Source organism: Panthera leo, chromosome D4, assembly GCF_018350215.1.
Source record: "Panthera leo isolate Ple1 chromosome D4, P.leo_Ple1_pat1.1, whole genome shotgun sequence".
NCBI classification, from domain to species: domain Eukaryota; kingdom Metazoa; phylum Chordata; class Mammalia; order Carnivora; family Felidae; genus Panthera; species Panthera leo.
In genome coordinates this window covers 79,227,928-79,247,118 of record NC_056691.1, presented here as the reverse complement: position 1 = coordinate 79,247,118, position 19,191 = coordinate 79,227,928, and the positions used below count along the sequence as shown (strand labels likewise).

General features: G+C 49.4%; 2 long non-coding RNA genes across 3 annotated transcripts in view; one reads left to right on the top strand and one right to left on the bottom strand.

The window, feature by feature from the left end:
• Positions 1-8,402: 8,402 nt before the first annotated feature.
• On the bottom strand, positions 8,403-15,865 carry LOC122205394. Its single transcript, XR_006196032.1, has 4 exons — positions 15,781-15,865; positions 14,139-14,280; positions 9,368-9,505; positions 8,403-8,566 (listed from the first exon to the last, which is right to left on the bottom strand). It is a non-coding gene; the product is annotated as an uncharacterized LOC122205394 (long non-coding RNA).
• Positions 10,425-19,191, top strand: part of LOC122205393 — a 26,917-nt gene continuing 18,150 nt past the window's right edge. For both annotated transcript variants that reach the window (XR_006196031.1, XR_006196030.1), the window contains exon 1: positions 10,425-10,598. This is a non-coding gene — a long non-coding RNA (uncharacterized LOC122205393). The remainder of the gene's footprint in view (positions 10,599-19,191) is intronic.

Below are 19,191 nucleotides of genomic sequence, written 5' to 3'. Positions count from 1 at the left end.
GGGGTTCACATGTTCGCTGTGGGGTGTGCTGATACGGAGTTTTCTCTCCACTTAGGGGACGAGGGACTGAGGACCAGGGAGGGAGTGGGGGTCTCCACGAGGCCGGGCGGCTGATCCGCTCCAGGGCTGGGGTTCCCTTCCGGGCCGGCCCGGTGCCAGAGCCTCCGTGCTTCTCACCAAAACACAAGCTTTGAAACTCAATGCCAGGACTCCACGCCGAAGAAGTCCCACCTCTCTCTTCACCCGTCTCAATGGGCCGTGCAGATTCAATACCTCCACACAGCACGCACCTGCTCCCTGGGTCTGAATCTATGCTCTTACCCTTGTTAGCTAGGTGACCTGAGTCAGGCTACCTGGCCTCGCCAAGCATCTCTTTTGCTGACTGTAAAACGGGGAATAGCATAGTACGGGCTTCCGAAAGCCAGAAATGAGATAAGGCGTGGCACCTTGCCGAGAGTAACGCTGCTCTGTCATTGCTTACTTCATTTTTCGCAAATAGGAAGGCATTCGATAAATTATTAAGTTGCTGTACCGATGGAGGAGGGAGGAGGCGGGTAGGACTCAGGACTTTTCCACCTTCTTCTGAGCCTGCAACTCGAATTCTGTTACTATCCTCCGATGTGACATTGTTTGCACACCTTCCCCGGGGAGCTAAGCAGGCACCTAATTAGCAAAGGTGGTTTAGCTCCAAGGGGTGGGGTTGTGTCCTCGGCTGGATGATGGCCTGGTGGCGCCCCCCCCCCCTCCCCCGCCAGGGGCTGTAGGAGGGGATGCAGGGTAGAGGGCATTGCATCCGCCCTTTACAGCCCTCCTGCTCCACCCCTGCCTGCCTCCTCCACTCTCCCTCCTCCCATCCGCCCACTTGAGCCCCAGAGCAGCCATTGTTTGTTCCCAAGAAGAAAAGAAACACAAGCCACAGACCTAACAGCCCCCTCCCCACTCCCCTCCCCAGTTAATCTAAGAAAACAAGGATGTGGCCACACACACACACAGTCGTGAAGAAGCTGAAAGCCAAGGCTTCATGTGAGGCCCTGTGATTGTAGGACACAGAGCTGTAACTCAAATCCTGGTTTTTATCCCTGAAGTGAGATCTCTTTCTCCCACTCAGCTGCCTCTTCCTTCTGTCTCTTTCTCCTGAGAGACTGAAGATACCCAGGGACGAGGGCCTGACTATATGTGACAAGAGAACCCTAACCACACCTTCTGCAACAATGAGCCCGAATGGGCAGGACTCGGGCAATGATGGACAGCTTTCCTATTCTTTGCCCTGGCTCCTAATTCGAGACCCACCAGAGAAAGCCGAGTACGTTCCCCGAAAAGCCCACTGCGGAAGACGGGCCACTTACTGTCTGCCCGCCTCCAGCTGCCTGAGCCACAGCCTCCGGTCAGAACTCTCCGGAAGCCTCCTTCATTTACCAGACGGCTCTCCCGCTCCTGCCTGCCTTCGAGTCTCTGTCAGACGCAAGCGATGGTGGCCGACTCCTTGGCTCTGAGTAAATAACCTCTGTTTGTCCTCATTTGGGTGGTCTTTGTTTACTTCCACACTTTCCACCCCTGCGAATCCACTTTCCAGCCCAGGATGGCCTCCCTTCGGATCTGGACTATTGGCATGAACTTTACAGGGGCCTGGACCCATTTTGCTTTAGGGCTCTAGTCCATTTACCACGCACTTGTGGCCTCATGACTCTTCCTCAAATTCCAGGACGCTGTAATTAAATTAAAGTATTTGTTTAAAGCCACCAGTGACTTTCCACAGCTCAGGAATTAAGTGTTAATTCCCATCCGGGGGCTATAGCGGGATACGTGGTTATATGTGCTTGTTCTCAAGGTGGACAGCTGGGTTCAAAATCAACTATAAGCATCGGGGCGCCTGGGTGGCTCAGTCGGTTGAGTGTCCGACTTCAGCGCAGGTCATGATCTCGCGGTTGATGAGTTCAAGCCGCATGTCGGGCTCTGTGCTGGCAGCTCGGAGCCTGGAGCCTGCTTCGGAGCTGGAGCCTGCTTCGGATTCCGTGTCTCCCTCTCTCTCTGCCCCTCCCCCGCTCATGCTCTGTCTCTCTCTGTCTCAAAAATAAATAAAAATTAAAAAATATTTTTTAAAAAGTCAACTATAAGCACGTTCCTTAAGGTTTCTCGGTCTTAGTTTCCTCGTCTGTGACATGGGCACAATAATGCCTTCTTCATGAGATTGTTGTGAATTGTGGGAATTAATGAGATTGTGTAGTCCTTAAACCAACAGATATTTATTGAGTGCCTATTATGTGCCAGACACGGGAATACAGTGAGCATAGCAAAAACAACGTCCCAGCCTTCCCCTTGGGGAGATTCCATTCTACTTTAGGGAGACAGGAAACACACGTATGCAGAGTGTCAGGTGATTGATGGGAATGAAAAATGATATAGCAACTGTGGAAAATATTTTGGCTGTTTCTTTTTCATTTAAGTTTATTTATTTATTTTTGAGGGAGAGAGAGAGAGACAGAGAGAGCACATGCAGGGGAGGGACAGAGAGGAGAGACAGAATCCCAAGTAGGCTCTGCACCATCAGCACAGAGCCCGATGCAGGGCTTGAACTCACGAACTGTGAGATCATGAACTGACTGATCCGAGATCGAGAGTCAGGTGCTTAACCAACTGTGCTACCCGGGCACCCCTACTTTGCTTGTTATAAAATTAAATATACCCTTACCCTAAAATCTTACTCGTGTGCATTTGCCAAGAGAAGTCAATGTGTTGTTCGCACAAAAACCTGAATGCAAATGTTGATTGATAATCACCAAACACCAGAAACAACCCAACTGTCCCTTGATGGGTGACCAGATAAACAAACCAAGGGGGCAGGCCCACAGCCATGCCCTTTAAAGGTTTTGAGTGATGTGATGGTTTATTTTAGGTGTCACCTTGACCGGGCCACAGGGTGCTTGGATATTTGGTCAAACATTATTCTGGGACAGTCCATAAGGGTGTTTTTGGATGGGATACATTTATTACTTTTTTTATTTTTTTCAAATTTCTTTATTTAAATTCTAGTTAGTTAACATTTAGTGTAATATTGGTTTCAGGAGTAGAATTTAGTGATTCATCCCTTATATATGACACCCAGTGCATGGATGGGATTACATTTATTTATTTTTTTTAATATTTTTTTAAATTTTTTAATATATGAAATTTATTGTCAAATTAGTTTCCACACAACACCCAGTGCTCATTTTTTAAATATTTTTTAATGTTTATTTATTTTTAAGGAAAGAGACAGAGCATGAGTGGGGGAGGGGCAGAGAGAGACAGAGACACAGAATTCAAAGCAGGCTCCAGGCTCTGAGCTGTCAGCACAGAGTCTGATGCGAGGCTCGAACTCATGAACCGTGAGATCATGACCTGAGGTGAAGTCGGTCACTTAACCCACTGAGCCACCAAGGCTCCAATGGGATTACATTTAAATGGTTAGATTGAGTAAAGCAGGTTCCTTTCCCTACTGTGGGTGGGCCTCATCCAATCAGTTGAAGGCCTGCCTAGAACAAAAAGCTAACCTTCATCAGGATGAGAGGGAATTCATCCTCTTTGACTGCCTTTGAGCTAAGATATAGTCTTTTTTCTTGCCTTGGGACTCACACTGAAACACCAGCTCTTCCTGAGTTTGGAGCATCCTCGTCTTCTGACCAGAACTCATTCTCAGCTCTTCTGGGTCCGCCGTTTGCAGACTGTAGATCTTGGCACTTGTCAACTTCCATAATCATGTGAGCCCACACCTAATAAAAAATCCTCTCTATCTCTATCTCTATCTCTATCTCTATCTCTATCTCTATCATCATCTCTGTCTCTATCTCCTGCTGGTTGTTTCTCTGGAGAACCCTGACTGATACAAATGGGTTAAAGGAGGTGTCTTTCCTGAAGGTGCTTTGATGACTCAGCGGTGCTTTATGCACAGACAGGACAGATGTTATTACTCTCTTACTTGGCCTTCCTTAGCCTCAGTTTCCATCTCTGTAAAGTGGTCTCAGAAGGCTGTTGTGGGGTCTTTCCTGGGCACCCTGTCTCAATTCAACCCCCACTTTCCTGATCTTTCTTCTCAACCCTGATCACCATAAGCATGTTGTGCCTCTTGCTCATTGATTCTCTCCCACTGGAATGTAAGCAAGGACTTTTGCTGACCGTTTTGGCACCAAAACAGGAGCTGGCCCATAATAGCTGCTCAATAAAATTGTCTAACAAATGAATGGGTGCATCTTATGGATCACCGTCTCTCCAGCAACTAGCCCAGGGGGTGAGCTAGAGGAGGTGGGAGACATGTGTGCTGAATGAATGAATGAATGAATGCACAGTTGGATGAATACACATATCTGAGAGCATAGACCCACAGGAGGCAGGAAAGGAAATAAGACCCATTTCAGTTGAGAGGGAGCCTCAGTTCTTTGGCGTGTGTGACAATACGGTGCTTATTAAAACGTGCTTTGGGGAATGGAAAGGGTCTCCTGCTCTTCAACCTCTGTTGTCTCTCATCGGGTGCCTTCCGGAGGGGTTGACTTGCAGATGCCTGTGAAGCGTCCACAAATTGCCCGAGTGCAGTTCTGCGGGATCCGCGCGTACCCAGCTCCGGGGCGTGGGCTCACCCTCTCCTGCACAATAATCCTTTTTTGATGAGGATGGACCCACGGCAGATCCGCTCGTCTGAGGCATGTTGACTAGCGTGTTCCCAGCCTGTTTCATATGGATTAGGCAGGGGCACGGAGTCCTCGCGTGTTTTCTCTGTGCATTTCAGAACCCGGTGAAATTACATTACAGATTCATTGTATAAACAGGATAGTGAGCAGAGCCATTGTCAGCCACCCCTGCAGTCAAACAGCGGTGATTGCCAGGCTGAGGGACGCCCGGGCTGGCTGCATGCAAACCTTGCACAACAAACCGGTCACACGTTTGTTCATTTAATCTCCGGCTTCTAAACGCCAATTTGGTAGCGAAAATCACCGTTTTGCACACTTCAGCTGGGAGATAATGGGGGGAACGAGGTGACCGGCAGAGGCAATGCAAATGTGTCCCCTCTCAAGTCTAAACAGGGCTCAGAGGGGTTAGTAGGGTTGGGGCCAAGTGTGGGGCCAGCTCCTCACCAGGCGTGTGGCCTCGAGCAAAGTACTAAACTCTGCCGAGCCTCAGTTTCCTCCTTAGAGAGATGAGAATATCTATGTCACCCTGTTATAAGTAAATTACATGTAAATTACGTGAATTCCCCCTGTGTCATGTGTGAGCACAGACCTGACACGCAGTGGGTGCTGAGCACATGTTAGGTGTCTCAGGGCACCTCACTCGTTCCTCGTTCATCGATCATGATTCGTGTGTGAATAATTATTGAGAACATACCACATTCACAGATGTAAGGACCTTGACCTTTCACGAGTTTGAGCCTTGGTCCTACAACCTATAGGACGGAACCTCTCTGATCCTTAGTCTCCAAACCTGCAAACTACGGCTTTCACCTCTACTGTGATTATTTTGGGGATTAAATGGGAGGGAGGCCGTGAGGGTGCTGTAAAAAATGACAAAGTGTGATACTCGGGTTAGCTGTTATTATAGTGATAATAGCACATACTTAAAAACAACTCTTCAAGCAGTTAATATGTGTTTAACTCATTTTCTCCTTATAACAACCCTAAAAGGTAGGTGTTATTATTATCCTCGTACTGCATATGAGGAAAGTGGGGCACAGAGAGGTTAAGTAACTTGGCCCAGGTCACCTAGTGGGTAAGAGAAGGAGCCAGAAATGGATCCCAGGTATCCTGGCTTTAGGGTCCTGGCTTTTGATGGCTTTTCTATGCTTCCCAACAATGGTAATCATCACAGCAGGCAGTGCCTATGCTGGGTCCGAGGTTTTTCCGGAACATCTACCTGGATTATCTGGAGGCCCCACAGGTCTGCACCTGCTGGCTTCTGGTTAGTTCTTGATGATAACAATAGAAATTCACTTTGCTTAACTTAAGCAGGAAAAGGAATATACTGGAAGGATATTAGGGAACTTGCCAAGTTGATATGAAGGTTGGAGAACCATAGGCAAGAGCCACGAGAGGCAACCACCTCTGAAAGTCTGGTTCTGCTCAGCTCCTATGCTGTGCTCTTAGCTCTGTGTGTTTTGAGGTTGGGTAGGGAGGGTATTGCTCCCTTTTGGCTTCCCGAATGGGAAGACGGTCTTTATCTCTTTTTCAACTTGGAAATCTCCCAGAGGAAAAGGGGTTTAGATATTCTGCAGTCCCAAGTAACAAATGATCGAAGGTATTATTCCATTTAACAGATGTGGAGGTTAAATGCCTTGTCCCAAGTCCTGAAGGTGATGAAGCAGCTCAGTGTTGCCAGCTGAGCATCTTGTGGTCTGCTCAGACCCCAGGCTGCCTTCTTTAAATTTTTTAAAAAATATTTTATTTATTTTTAAGGCAGAGAGAGACAGAGCATGAGTGGGGATGGGGCAGAGAGAGAGAGGGAGACACAGAATTGGAAGCAGGCTCCAGGCTCTGAGCTGTGAGCACAGAGCCCGACGTGGGGCTCGAACTCACAAACTGTGAGATCATGACCTGAGCCGAAGTCAGACGCTTAAACAATTGAGCCACCCAGGTGCCCCTCCTTGAGGACACAGATGGATATGACATCCTCCTGTTGTTTCCTAAAATCCAAAGATATCTCAAAAGTACTTATACTCTCTGTTCCGGGTATTTTTTCATTTCAAGTTCTTTGTGCTGTGGTAATAATAAACAAAGATGGCTTTTCTGACTTATCCAGAAGGATGTTCGTGACAACTTTGTTTATTATATAGAGATACTATATGTAATGTAAACATCCAGTATCAGGGGATCTTTAAGAACATTATCTATATATGACAGAATATTATAAAAATTCTTAACAATGAATTAGGAAAATCAATAAGTAAATCAAAACAAAATAAAATAGCACTGATTGTAGACTATCAACTAGATTTTGGGAAAAAAGTCTCTCATATGGATAGAAAAAAGACTGGAAAGACATATGCTTAATTTTTAGTAGTGATTATTTTTGGTTCCAGGGGTTATGATAATTTTTACTCTTTTTTCTTATCCAAATTTTCCATAATGAACCTACATTTCTGTTACAAACAGAAAAAGGGTCCAGAAAAACAAAGCCAGGACACCCAAGATGACGAGGCTTTGTGGGGAAAATGGCGCCAGTATACTCCACTGGTGTGGCATAAATTGGTACCGGTCTTTTGGGGGAAAAAAATCACAGTAATGTATAGATAAATGTTCAAATGAGGTTTATGCCCTTTGATCCTGAACACCTACCTCTGGGAATTTCTTCTTATTCTAGGGATATAATTCATTGGATGCTGAAAGCTATGTGCAATGGGGATGCTCATTATGGTGTTACGTACAATAACAAACGCTGTAAAAAAGCTAAATGTCCAACTATTGGTGAATGGCTTTGTAAGTTGTGGTGTCAACGTGAAAGGGGATTTGGGCACCATTAAAATGGTAATTATGAAGAAGAGAGCAACATGGAACCCATTTATGGTAGATGCAAGGATAAGAGTCAGTCAAGGACATCAAGGACATCAAGGACATCAAGGACATCAAGGAATGCAAGGACAATCAAGTCTGCAACCATTTAACACGTGTCAGTGTCCAGAGCTCAGAGTAGATGCTCCACACATGGGAAGGAAAACAATCATTATGGGGGAGTGAAAGGGTTTCTGGGAGATTAGCCTTAGTTTGTTTTTTTTTTAAGTTTATTTAAATATTGTTGATACTTCATCTTCTTTTTGAAAAGATGGTCATTATTTTATCTTGTTATTTTTTTTTTTTTAGTGTTTTTAAAGATTTTATTTTGAGTCATCTCTACACCCAGCATGGGGCTGGAACTCACAACCCTGAGATCGAGCCAGCCGACCTGAGCCAGCCAGGTGCTCAGATACTTCATCTTCTTGCTGAGACTTGTACTCCGCTTATCAAAGCTCTGTTTAGATACCAGGGTGAAGCAGACAGAGGGAGTGGGTGGGCTCTACAAAATGAAAATGCAACTAAAATGATTGTGTAGGGGGCTACAGAGGAACCTGAGTGCGATGTGACTGGTGCTCTGTGACCCTCTGCAAGCCCTGGGCTTCAGGGTCACTTCTGAGAAATGGAGGAAAGGTGAAACTCAGTGCCTGGGAGGCTTCCAGCTCTGATATTTTCCAAATCTATGACATTTATTGAGCCCTATTACCAGGTGCTTTGTTATGCACTTTGCTGATAATCACTCTTTGGGGTTGGTCCTACTGCTAGGCATCATTTTAAGGACAGGAAACTCAGATTCAGAGTAGTGAAATGCTTCTTGCGAGGCAAATAGCCAGCAAGCAGTGAAGCAAAATAGCCACATTTCTTACCCCGCCACACATTTTATTTTCCAGGCCCAGCATCACTACAGCCTGTGAGGTTCATCCCGCCCTGGACCTCCTTCCCTCCTTCCCTCTCTCCATCTCTCTGGAGATTTTGAACCCAGGTGACTTGTCACAGTTGACCGTTGACCTCATAGAACCTACAGGTTCGCCAGTCAGGAGGAGAATATTCATTGTCTGGGGATGGAGATGGAGAAGGTATAGGAGATTTGCCCTCGTGTGGTGGGGCTTAAAAAGGTGGGTTAAGAAATCATTGTTTCCTTATTTCTTTATGCGTGTCTTTTTCCTAAAAGTGGGAGGGTCTGGGAAATTAATCCTGATTAAGGAAGGGTACTGTCAGTTTAGGGCTAATCTAAGTTTTCCAGTTTTTTGTTAATTGTAGTAATTGCAGTGCCCAATTTGTACAATGAAACCACACACATTTCCTAAGGATCTCTGCTCTAAGTGAGAGACAGAAGGTCTTTGTCTTAGCGAGGGGCTCCCCGCTAAGTGCCCTAGTGTGTATTCAGACCAGGTGAGAGGCAAGAAAGGTTTGATGCAGAGAAATCCAAACACGCAATGTGAAGCATTTCCCAGCATACCTAAAATTGTCCGTGGTGTTTGGAGAGTGAAATAATAATTTTCATAAAGAAGAAAGGAGAGGGAACGGCAGAATGGGAGTTTAGGGATTACACGGTGCCGAAGCACATTCACCACGGCAATTACGGTGCCGCGGGCGGTTCTCCAGCATGTTGTGAGCTTTCCTGAGTTATCACCTGCGTGGGGAAGAGATCGCAATGCTCACCACCCCCACCCCTGACCCGGTGAGAAGAGGGCCCTGGTGCTGCCTCCTATTGTGTGACCTTGGGCAGTTCACAAAGCCTAGAGCTTTTGGCTGGACGGGGCCCTAAAAGGTAAGCCAGTTCAACCCCATCCCAGCCAAGCCCGAAAATCCCTTTACCCTGTTAGACAAGAAAGACCACGAGAGAGACCACTAACCTGGTAGCTGCCCCTGCTTGAGGGCCTAGGATGTGTCCTTCCAATCAGCCTGCACTCAGCCTGCACAGGCCCACAAGGTCTGTGTTAGAACTCAGATCACACGGTCGGTCTCATTGCAGTGTCCCAGAACGTGGGGACCTGAAAGGAGAGAGAGAGGGAGAGCTGTTTACCCACCCCGAGGCAGGTTCTGGACCCATCTAAAAGTCCTATAGCATAGAGGACAGGAGAAGTGAGGGCGGGGGAGAGCCAGATTGCTGGGCTTCCTCCCATGCAAGGAAAGAGCCCTGGGCAAGATCACCAGCAAAAGGGACACTGAACACACACGAGGTCTCTAGGGCACAGCCGGCAGCCCCGTGCATCAGCACTGCCCAGTGCTGGACAGCTCCCTCTACCACTTTTCGGAGGATGGGTGGGGGAGAATGGTGCTGGCTGTGGTCAATGTCAGGAAGGAAGGGTTTGAGGTCTCCTCTAGAGATCTCCCTTCTGCATCAAGTAGGGCAAACAACATTTGGGACTGTCATAATGAGGCCCGAGTGAGCGAATGTGCAGGAGGGGTCTCTGTACACTGGGAAGCACTGCCTCCTGAACGGGGTGGGTAATCGTCCCACGGAGCCATGGTTCCGTCTTAGAAAGTGTGCAGCAAGCAAAGTTCACAACATGGGGGGGATGGCTTCTAGGCCTGGGTCGCTCCTCTGCCACTTGCGGGGGGAGGGAAGGGTGGGGACAGAACAGTGCATGCGGAGTTTGCTAGTGCTCGGGCACTCCTGCCCTGGGGGGCTGTGCATTCAGTGGTCTCTCTGCCTGGGATCCTTTTCCTCCAGGCACGTTCTCCTGGACCTGAGTCCCAGTCTCCGCTTCCAGAGAACTAAGTTAGGACACAGCTTCAGTGAGAACCTGTAGCCCCTTCCCCTGCTTTCCTTCTGCTTCCTGACAGTGATTCTGCAGGCATCACGTGCTGTATCTGATCATTTATTGTCTGCCCCTCCTCTCTGAAATCCACGAGGGTAGCCCTTTGTCACTTGTGTTCATGCTCTGTCACCAGGACCTAGTCCAGAGCTGGGCTCATCGTAATGCCCGATGACTCCACTAGGGGAATGCGTGGTGTTCCAGGTGGGAGCCTCGGAGGCCGGAATGTTCCCAAGGTGGTCATGCTACAAGGATCCAGAGTTAAGGTCTTTTGCTTCTCAACTCTGGAGGAAGTCCACAGACTGTCAGAATTAGGTCAACTAAGGTGAGAGTTGCTACAATTTTCCTCGGGAATTTTTTGTGCTCAAAATGTGAAAGGACAAGGCAAAAGACCTTTGACACATTTAGTGTTGACCATTACTGGGATGGTTCTGAGGGATGAGGTATCTTGGAAAGTGTTCTGGCCTTGGGGGCAGAAAACTGCTCATTCATTTATTCAGCTAATGTTTCTGGAGTGCCCACGCTGTGCCAGACTCTGGGCCAGTCCTGGGCCTGAGAGATGCCTGAGATGCGGTCTGTGCCTTCAAGAACCTTCCAGAGACCCGGGTTTCAATCTCTGGTTTGTCCCTAATTGGCCACGTGACCTCAGCATGGTGCTCCCTTCTCTGGGATCTGTCTTCCATTCCTAAAGCAAGAGCATTGGGCTGGGTGATTGCTGAGGCTCTGGGCCGGCTCCCTGTCTCAAGGGCTGAGTCTTGCTTCCAGACAGGCTGTCTGATTTTCATGGCCATCAATATTTCTCTAATCATCATTTTCTCTGGGGACTGAAATTAAAGCTAACTGGTTTTTCCAGATATAATTTCAACATTGTCACAGTCAATACATTTAGATCAAACCCGGGCGGGAAAGAGGGCGGCAGCTCCCCCCACGTATCAACAGAGGGTGAGCCCAGTGAGTGTCCAATGATGTCCCATTACCCACCGCCGCTCCTGAGACTCAATCCCCCTGTGCCACAAATGCCTGCAACCAGCGTCCGTCCACATCCTGCCTCCTATTCCTAGTGTGTGCTAATGAATGCATCGATTTTCCTATTCTGTACCACAACAGTTATTTCAGAGATAAATGCCTCCTGTTTGTGGTTATTAAATCTGTTTCATGTTGGACAGCTGAGGGTGGGTGGGAAGACTGGTCTGGGTAGAGCCAAGTGGGGGGCAATCTGGGACAGATCTCAACTCAATTTTCAGCAGGCTACAGGGCTTTGGAGTCGCCACTGCTCTCTGAGCCTCAGTTTCTCATCTGTGATGAGACAGTGTTGTGGTGTGCCTGAGGTTTTAAAATTGTTGTAAAGCAGCAGAATGTTTTGATTACAGGAAATGTTATTATAAGGCAATGTGTGAAACAGACGAATAGGAGTGGCTTTGTCTGTAAGGGGGTGGGATGGGACTCCCTCCCACCCGGCCTCCTCCCTGCTCCCTCTGGAGCCCTGGGCACCTGCAGGGAACCCTGAGGCTCTGAAGGGCATGGTCTGAAAACTGTCAAGCTAGATGGATGCAACAGGTATTGTAGGGTTCTCAGTGACAGGTGACGGGGAGCGGGCCAGGGAAGCAGCAAAAGGAAGGGAGGATCTGGTCTGGCCGGACAGGTAACTCAGCTGCCCTCTAGGAGGTGGCCCGTGAGCATTAATATCCTAATGCCTGAATGTTGCTGCCTTTTGCTCAGAATCCTCCTCTCCAGCCGTATCCCGAGAGAGGCACCCTGGCCCCTGTGGGTTGGTAAGTGTGCCTACTCCTGGGCCAGACAGATCTGGGTTTGAGTCCCAGCCCAGACACTTTCTAGCTGTGTGACCTTGGACAAGGCTCTACAAGTCTCAGAACCTGAGTTTCCCCATCTGCAAAATGGAAACACCACCACGAAATTAACGATGGTTTCCTATACCTACCGTGTGGTTCTTTGAGCTGATACAATCACGTGCACTTTAATCCCTAGGAACAATTGTAACAGGAGGCTACGCTTTGACATATTAGTCTCATGCTTAATTTTGGTGCTAACGTCTAGTCTTTGCAATCCTCTAGCAAGGAAGGGGTCAACATATTTACCTTCAGGGGAGGCTCGGAGAGGAGGGGGCATGGCCTGGGGCATTTGGGGGACCAGCAACCGTTCACATGACTGGAGGAGAAGCTCAGCGTGGGTCGTGGTGGCTCTGAGGGCCCAGGGGGCATTCAGATGGAGACAGCCAGGAAGCTCTCTGACACACGGGCCTCAAGCTGGAGAATGAGTCAGAGCTGGAGACTGGGACTCATTAGCTCCCATACTGAGACAGCCGGGAGACATCCAGAAGAATATGTAGACAGAAAAGGAGAGAGACAGGAAAGCCCGAATTTGCGTGGCTAAATGAAGCCATAAAAAGATAAGAAGACCCTTTGGAAGGCAGACTGAAGCCTTTTCCTGGAGCTTGTTGTGCGCTCCCCAAGGTTGCTGCCTTTACAACCCAGCGGCATTTAAAGACCACTCCATCTTACCGTGCAAGCATCATGTCCCCACCATATTATTTGAGGGCTGTTACTAAATCCATATCGCATCCAATTTCTCCATTTTACAGAGGGTAAAAAAAAATAAATAAAGAAAATAACTGTTCATTTTGGTTACTATTTCTTTCTAACTATATTCCCTTAATGAGGCATTTGCTGCAACACGGTCTGTTATGTATTCCGTGTTTTATAAAAGATCTCTTGGGGAAAATAACCCAGGAAACACAATTTTTCAGCACCATCTCCTTTTATTAAGAATAATGAAAAGGAAACAAGAATCATTCTCCCAAACACACTTCTGCTTCCTCTTATTGGTGTTTTTATGACAACCTCCAGGTAGTGGTACAGGCGTCCACACAGTTTTTTCCACCCAGATGTGCCATTTTATGGCCATTCTAATGACCCAGTTGCCTGTACATTAAGACGGGGGTGGGGCGTGCGTATATAAATACATCAGATGCCTCTATTTATATATCACCCATATCTGGGTAAGTGTTTGGGATGGTGCAAGACCTTAAAATTACACACACACACAAAGTGGGCTCTGTGCCCAGAAAACCACTCATCCTTCAAAATGGCAGAAAGAACAAGTAGGGAAATTCACCCAGGAGGGAGAATGCAAAAGAAAAAGGCTGAGGAGGGATGTTGTTCGTTGGAAACTCTGCCCGGGTTTATGGACGGAACTGTGGATTCTCCGCACCCTCTCTCTGCGTGAGTTTGGCCACACTCGTGGTTGGATGGTTGCCCGGGGCAGGAGGCTCCTTCCTGCCCGCGGCTCCTGCCCGGACCTCCCACCGACACCTCAGATGTGTAACTACAACTGCCAACTGGACATCTTCCCTCGGATGTTCCACAGGCACCTGGTATAAATCTCTGGTCATTCTCTCTGCCTCCTCTTTCCCAGTTACTTAGCTCAGTTAAGGCAGATCTCACTGAATAGGTAAGCCCCACAAGCCACACCGCGGCCCCAGGCAAGGGCCACCCCTGATTCCTTCAGCTGTCTCCTCCCCTTTAAACGAGTCAGCAAATACCGACCGAGTCGCCACCAGGTGCCAAGAGCTCTTCTGGGCGCCGTACATGCTAAGTGACTGACCTGCTCCCTGTTTGAAGGAGCTCACGGTTCCACGAGGAGGCAGAATCACGCAGGGGTTAAGAGTGGAGGATTCCAAGTTGGAAACGTCCATGGTCAGAATTCAGCTCTGTCACGGATTTGCTGCCAGACCCCCTGGGCTCTTAAGCTGCAGTTTCTTCATTTGGAAAATGGGAATGACATGAAGAGCCCCTGTCTTACTGGGAGCTGTGAAGTTTACGTGCAATAACTCACGTAAACCACTTACCAGAAAGCCTGGGCACGGAGTAGGAGGGTGACAAATGTGAGTCTTCTAGGATCGTCTGGGCCAGATGACAGAGATTGCCTGTGGTCTCCCACTTCCGGTCTGCCCTTTTTCCTGAGTGGTTTTCAGCGGGACACATGGCTACCTAGAATAAAGATACATTTTCTAGCGCTCTTTGTGGGTTGGCGTGGCCAGTATGGCTCAGCCGTGGCCAGGGAGACTTCTGGAAAGCCCTATTAAGATGGCGACATCTTCTTTGTCCATTTTTTCAACTTGCTGCCTGGAATGGGGAAGTGACAGCTGGAACCCCGGCAGCTCCCTCACACCATGTGTTAGTTAGGGTAGGTGTCACAGGTTGCGTTTCCCGAGAGGCACAAGTGGAGGTGGAATTTAGTGTGCATGGGGTTTATTAGGGAGGGAGGGGGAGGAAGCAGGATTGGGCAGGGAGGGTCAGGTGTGATGCAGGCAGGCTTCTATACCCTCTATGTCTCGGCTTCAATCACTGGATATGGGCCACCCCATCCATGGTGCATGTCCATGTCACTGGATATGGGCCACCCCATGGGGGACATGGCCTTGGGCGAGCAGTCTTTGAAGGGAATGGCAGTTGAACTGACGGCCCTGCCGGGAGTTGGGCCACAAACTCTTCTTTGAGGGAGATCTGGGAGGGCAGCTGCATGCATATCTCAGGAAATCACCTCCTACAGACAGCTCAACACAAGGAAGCGGACACTTTGCTCATGAAACAGTGCATCACAGGTACCCTTGGCTTGGTGGGGACTCAGGGACTCTGGCTCCTTCCACCTTGTGACTCTCTACCTCTTTCTAGGCCCTCAGAGTCCTCTTAGTTCAATAGGCAGACAATAAAAGAGAATGAATGGTGGTTGTGTTGGGTCTTGAGGGCCGGGCCTGGCAGGCACACTTTTGTCCACAGATCCTAGCCATTGGCTGCGAGTAATTGCAAGGGATACTGGGGAATGTAGTTTAGCTGTGTGTTCAGGAAGACAAAGGACAGAATTGGGCGTATGAATGCCCAGTCAGTCTTCGTCAGGGATGATGAGAGAAGGGCCACCCTCGGGAAAGGCAGAGTGATGGCCTGGAGGGAGCCTGGGTCTGGGGGTTGGGGCACCGACACACCCACTTTGGCAAACTCACTTCTGGGCTTGGTTTATATGAGAGAGACATAAATGGAGAGAAAGAAAGGGAAGAGTTCAGCGTGATGGGGGCTGAGATTGAGAAATCCCAAAGGAGGGGCAGCTGCTTGGGGCTGGTGATGCCTGAGTGAGATTCGAAGGCTGAGCAGGGGTTGACTAGTTGCTTGAGCTGAGGGCAGGAAGGTGTAGTTCAGTTCTTTGGCTGACCCATAGATGACATTTTGCAAGACATTTCGTCTTAAAGGCTAAAACATAAATGCTTTCTGGATGGACCCACACAAGACAAGAAGCTCCAGGAAACGGGGAGAATGCCCATTTTGCTCAGAACCTGGCACAGAGCACAAATGAATAGTGAATGAATGAACAAATCAGCGTGCAGAATTTTCTCAATCAACTCTCACTCCGCTTAATGGTCTGCCCTTCCCCTTGGCTCCCCTAATCTTCCCTTATGTACCTACATTCCAGGCTATATGATGCTGTACTCTAATTACCGTTTGATGTATCTTGACTCTTCACTTGACTTCAAGGTCAAGGACTTGGTCTCATTCATGCTTATGCCCCCGTCTTCTAGCTTAGCTTGGCACCGGTGTTCTAAACAAATGTTTGTCAAATGAGTGAACAAACACATTAGTCCCTTTTGTCATAAAGGGCTAGAAAATCACACTGTGGTTGCACCGAAATCTATTTCCTTCCGCCTTCCGCTAATCCAGCTCAGTTCCTCAGACATTTACCGGCTGCTTGCAGTAGCCCATGGTCTGTGTTAATACAGAGGGGAGGCTGCCTAAAGAAGGTCCCCCTGCCCTTGGGAGCTTCCCTGACCGGCTATCTTCTTTCGTAACAGCTCGCCAGGGAAGAAAGACAAGATCTCGTTCTGTGGGCCTCTGTTGGGAGTAGTCCCTGAACTGGTGTGGCCCTTAGACAGGATGCTGTGCCGAGGCGGGCTAGCCCAGGCAGAGGGAAGTGTGATATCCCCCAGGCGCTGCTGGGGCAGTGATGCTTCTAAGCTTTAGGACCTGTCCTCACTAAACTGTCCCCTACCAAGAAAGTCTGGTGCTTGGCTACTGGACAATAGAGTATGTGCTCTAGTAGGGGAAGAAGCACGCATCAAGATAGCACACAGCGTGGGGACAGTTTTACTCCAGGGGGAGTCTTTTGTGGGAAGTGACTTTAAGCCGAAGCTGCAGGTTTGCTTGAATTGTTTTGCTTTGGGTTTCTTCCTGCTCCCTCACCCTGTTGTGTCAGCCGTGGGTGTGAATAGCTCTACAGCTGTGCAGCATTTTCTCCTGGAAGTTCTTCTGAGCCTCTCTGGAAGGAATAGGGGGTTAGGGGAGAGCCTGTGGTTCTGGGGGCCGGCCTGATTACAGGCACTGGTTGCAAAGCTGATTTACATCGGCCATCTCGTCGCCTCCCGCGTTCCGTCCCCGGAGGCCCGTATCACGGCTCGCATTTCAGAGATGAGGACACAGAGACTCTGGCCTTCCTGCCCAGGAGCACATGGCTGGGGGGGCCGAGCCAGGACCGGGCCAGGCTGATCACCTGACGGGCGACCTCCGTCACCAGCTCCCGTGCCCCTTTTCACACCGTGCTTTGGGGATGACCTTGAGGTGCAGAAATGCTCGGTTGGATTTCACTGACGAGGCCACGCTGCAGCCCAGAAGCAGGAGGGACGGCGTGCAAGGCCCCTGTGGTGGAACGGGGGCCCGACTCTGAGTCCTCCGCCTTCCCCTCCCCTGCAGGCTGCCTGTGAGGCTGGGATACCCACCCCCCCCCCCCCCCCCCGCCGAAGACCACAGCGGGGAGCACCCACCCAGCACCGCCCTGCACACGGCAGGGTAGGGTCCAGGGTCAGAGCGATGCTAACAGCTTCAAGGCTAAAAGCACAGCCCTGGGCTCGGACTGCCTGTATTCAAGTCTTGGTTCCACCCAGCAGAGCGATGTGATTTGGGCACGCCTCCTGCCTTCTCTGGGCCTCAGTTTCCTCATCCATGGAGTGGGGATCATAATCGTAAACACCCAATGGCATTGTTGTGAGGACTAAGTAAGAATACGAGGAAAGTGCCTGCATGGTGCCCACAATGATATATAATCAGCAAAACCCTAGATAGCTCCTACTTGCATTAGTTGTTCAGTAGGGACAGACCCTGAACTGAGCTACTTACAACACGATTCCGTTTCACCGTCACGAGTCAGTGGGGTTGGCATTACTAACTCTTGTTTTGCAAAGAAGACTGGAGCTCAGGGGGGTTAAGTAACTTGCTTAGAGGCACACAGCATGGGACTGAGCTGAGCAGTGCGACCCTCAAGCTGGGGCTCCTGACCATCGCACAGCGTCCCCTTGGTCCAGCGCGGTTTGCAGCTGGCCCTCCGAGCTTAATTCGGTGAATCCCACGCTTCTCCTGCATCCTGTGTGTCAGCGCCAGCCCCCGGCTTTCAAGGTGTCCGAGGGCAGGGAGGCTATTTTTCCAAGCAGCATCTGTGCCTCTCGTAGCAGATCGTTCCTTTCTGTCGCCAGCTTGGGCCGCCGGCAGGACTGGCCAGGGCCTGCACCGCGCTGTCTCCGTCCCAAATCCCGGACTGCACAATCTGTTCTCACCTCATTGTTGCCCACCTACAGAGGGACCCCACGAAGCCTCCACAGAATACCCATCGGGGGACGCACCCCACCCACCCTCCCGTCTCACCAGAGCTTCCTAATGCACCCATCTTTTAAACTCTGGGCCCTGCTGTAATATTAAGGCAGTAATTTATACACTTGGCTCCTGAGCTCCTGGCTGTTTCGAAGGCATTGATCACCCCGGAGCACTCATACATGATTCAGGCTTACTCCTCCAACTCCTCTGCCAGCTATTGATTCCAATGACATTATTTATCAATTACGAAAGGTTTATTCCTCACTCGCTCCTGCACAAAAGAATCCGCGCATTTATTTTACAGCATGATTTATTGACACGTCACCATGCATTACATGGAAAATTGAATTTTTGGAGGCTGGAGAACCTTAGGAAATTTCACTGGTTCAATTAGACAGGAGAACATCAAAGAGTTTAATGATACAATTTTTCATCCGTTTGCTGCCGTGCCGGGAGGGGGGGGACCCAAGGCCAGGGCAACTTGAACCCCAAACGGCCCAGGTGTGCACCTCCAGGGGAAGATCTCCAGACTGAAACCCACCTCAGAGACTCGGCTCAAGGCTTCTGTTGGTGACTCTTGACGTCAGAAGATTTCTCCAAGCTGGGGAAACCCTTTGTTCCCGGAGCAATACGACCTTTCCGTGGGCTGTTGGGGAGACTGGGACAGATCCGTCCTTGAACTTTGGCAGAAGGTGGATCAGTGTAAGAAATGGTGACATGATGTTTAGGGGGCATTTGTAGCAGCTTCCCACTCATCAGCCCCAACCATAGCTTGGTTGTGAATCCCAGGAGAAGCCTTCCTGTGCCCCCCAGGGTGGATCAGGCCCTCACTATAGGCTCTCAGAATACTTTTCAGGTTGTGGAGGTATATCGCTATAGTGACCTTTCTGATGTCACCTCCCCCTCACATGGGGGCTCCCCCAGACAGGACGCAGGGTGGTTTGTCTCAGCTTGGCTTTGCTGCCACTCCCATCCACCACGGGGAACCAGGAATGCCTTCTCTATCAGGCTCTAGGTTAGAGTTTGCCAAAGGGAGTGACCTTGCACGAGCTAAGACCGTTGGCCTTCATGGCAGTCAGAGGTGGCTGCTTCCTGTACCTCTTCTTGAGTTCCCACCTCGACGACTGAATGTAGTGGCTCTTAGACTTCCCGGTGACCTCTGGCTTCCCCACCTGTTCTAGCGTTTGAATCTGAAATGTTAGTGACTGTTTCTCTGATCCTCTGGCTCCTGCCTTCTGTACGTCTTCACCCCCGGCTTCTCTCACATGGGTG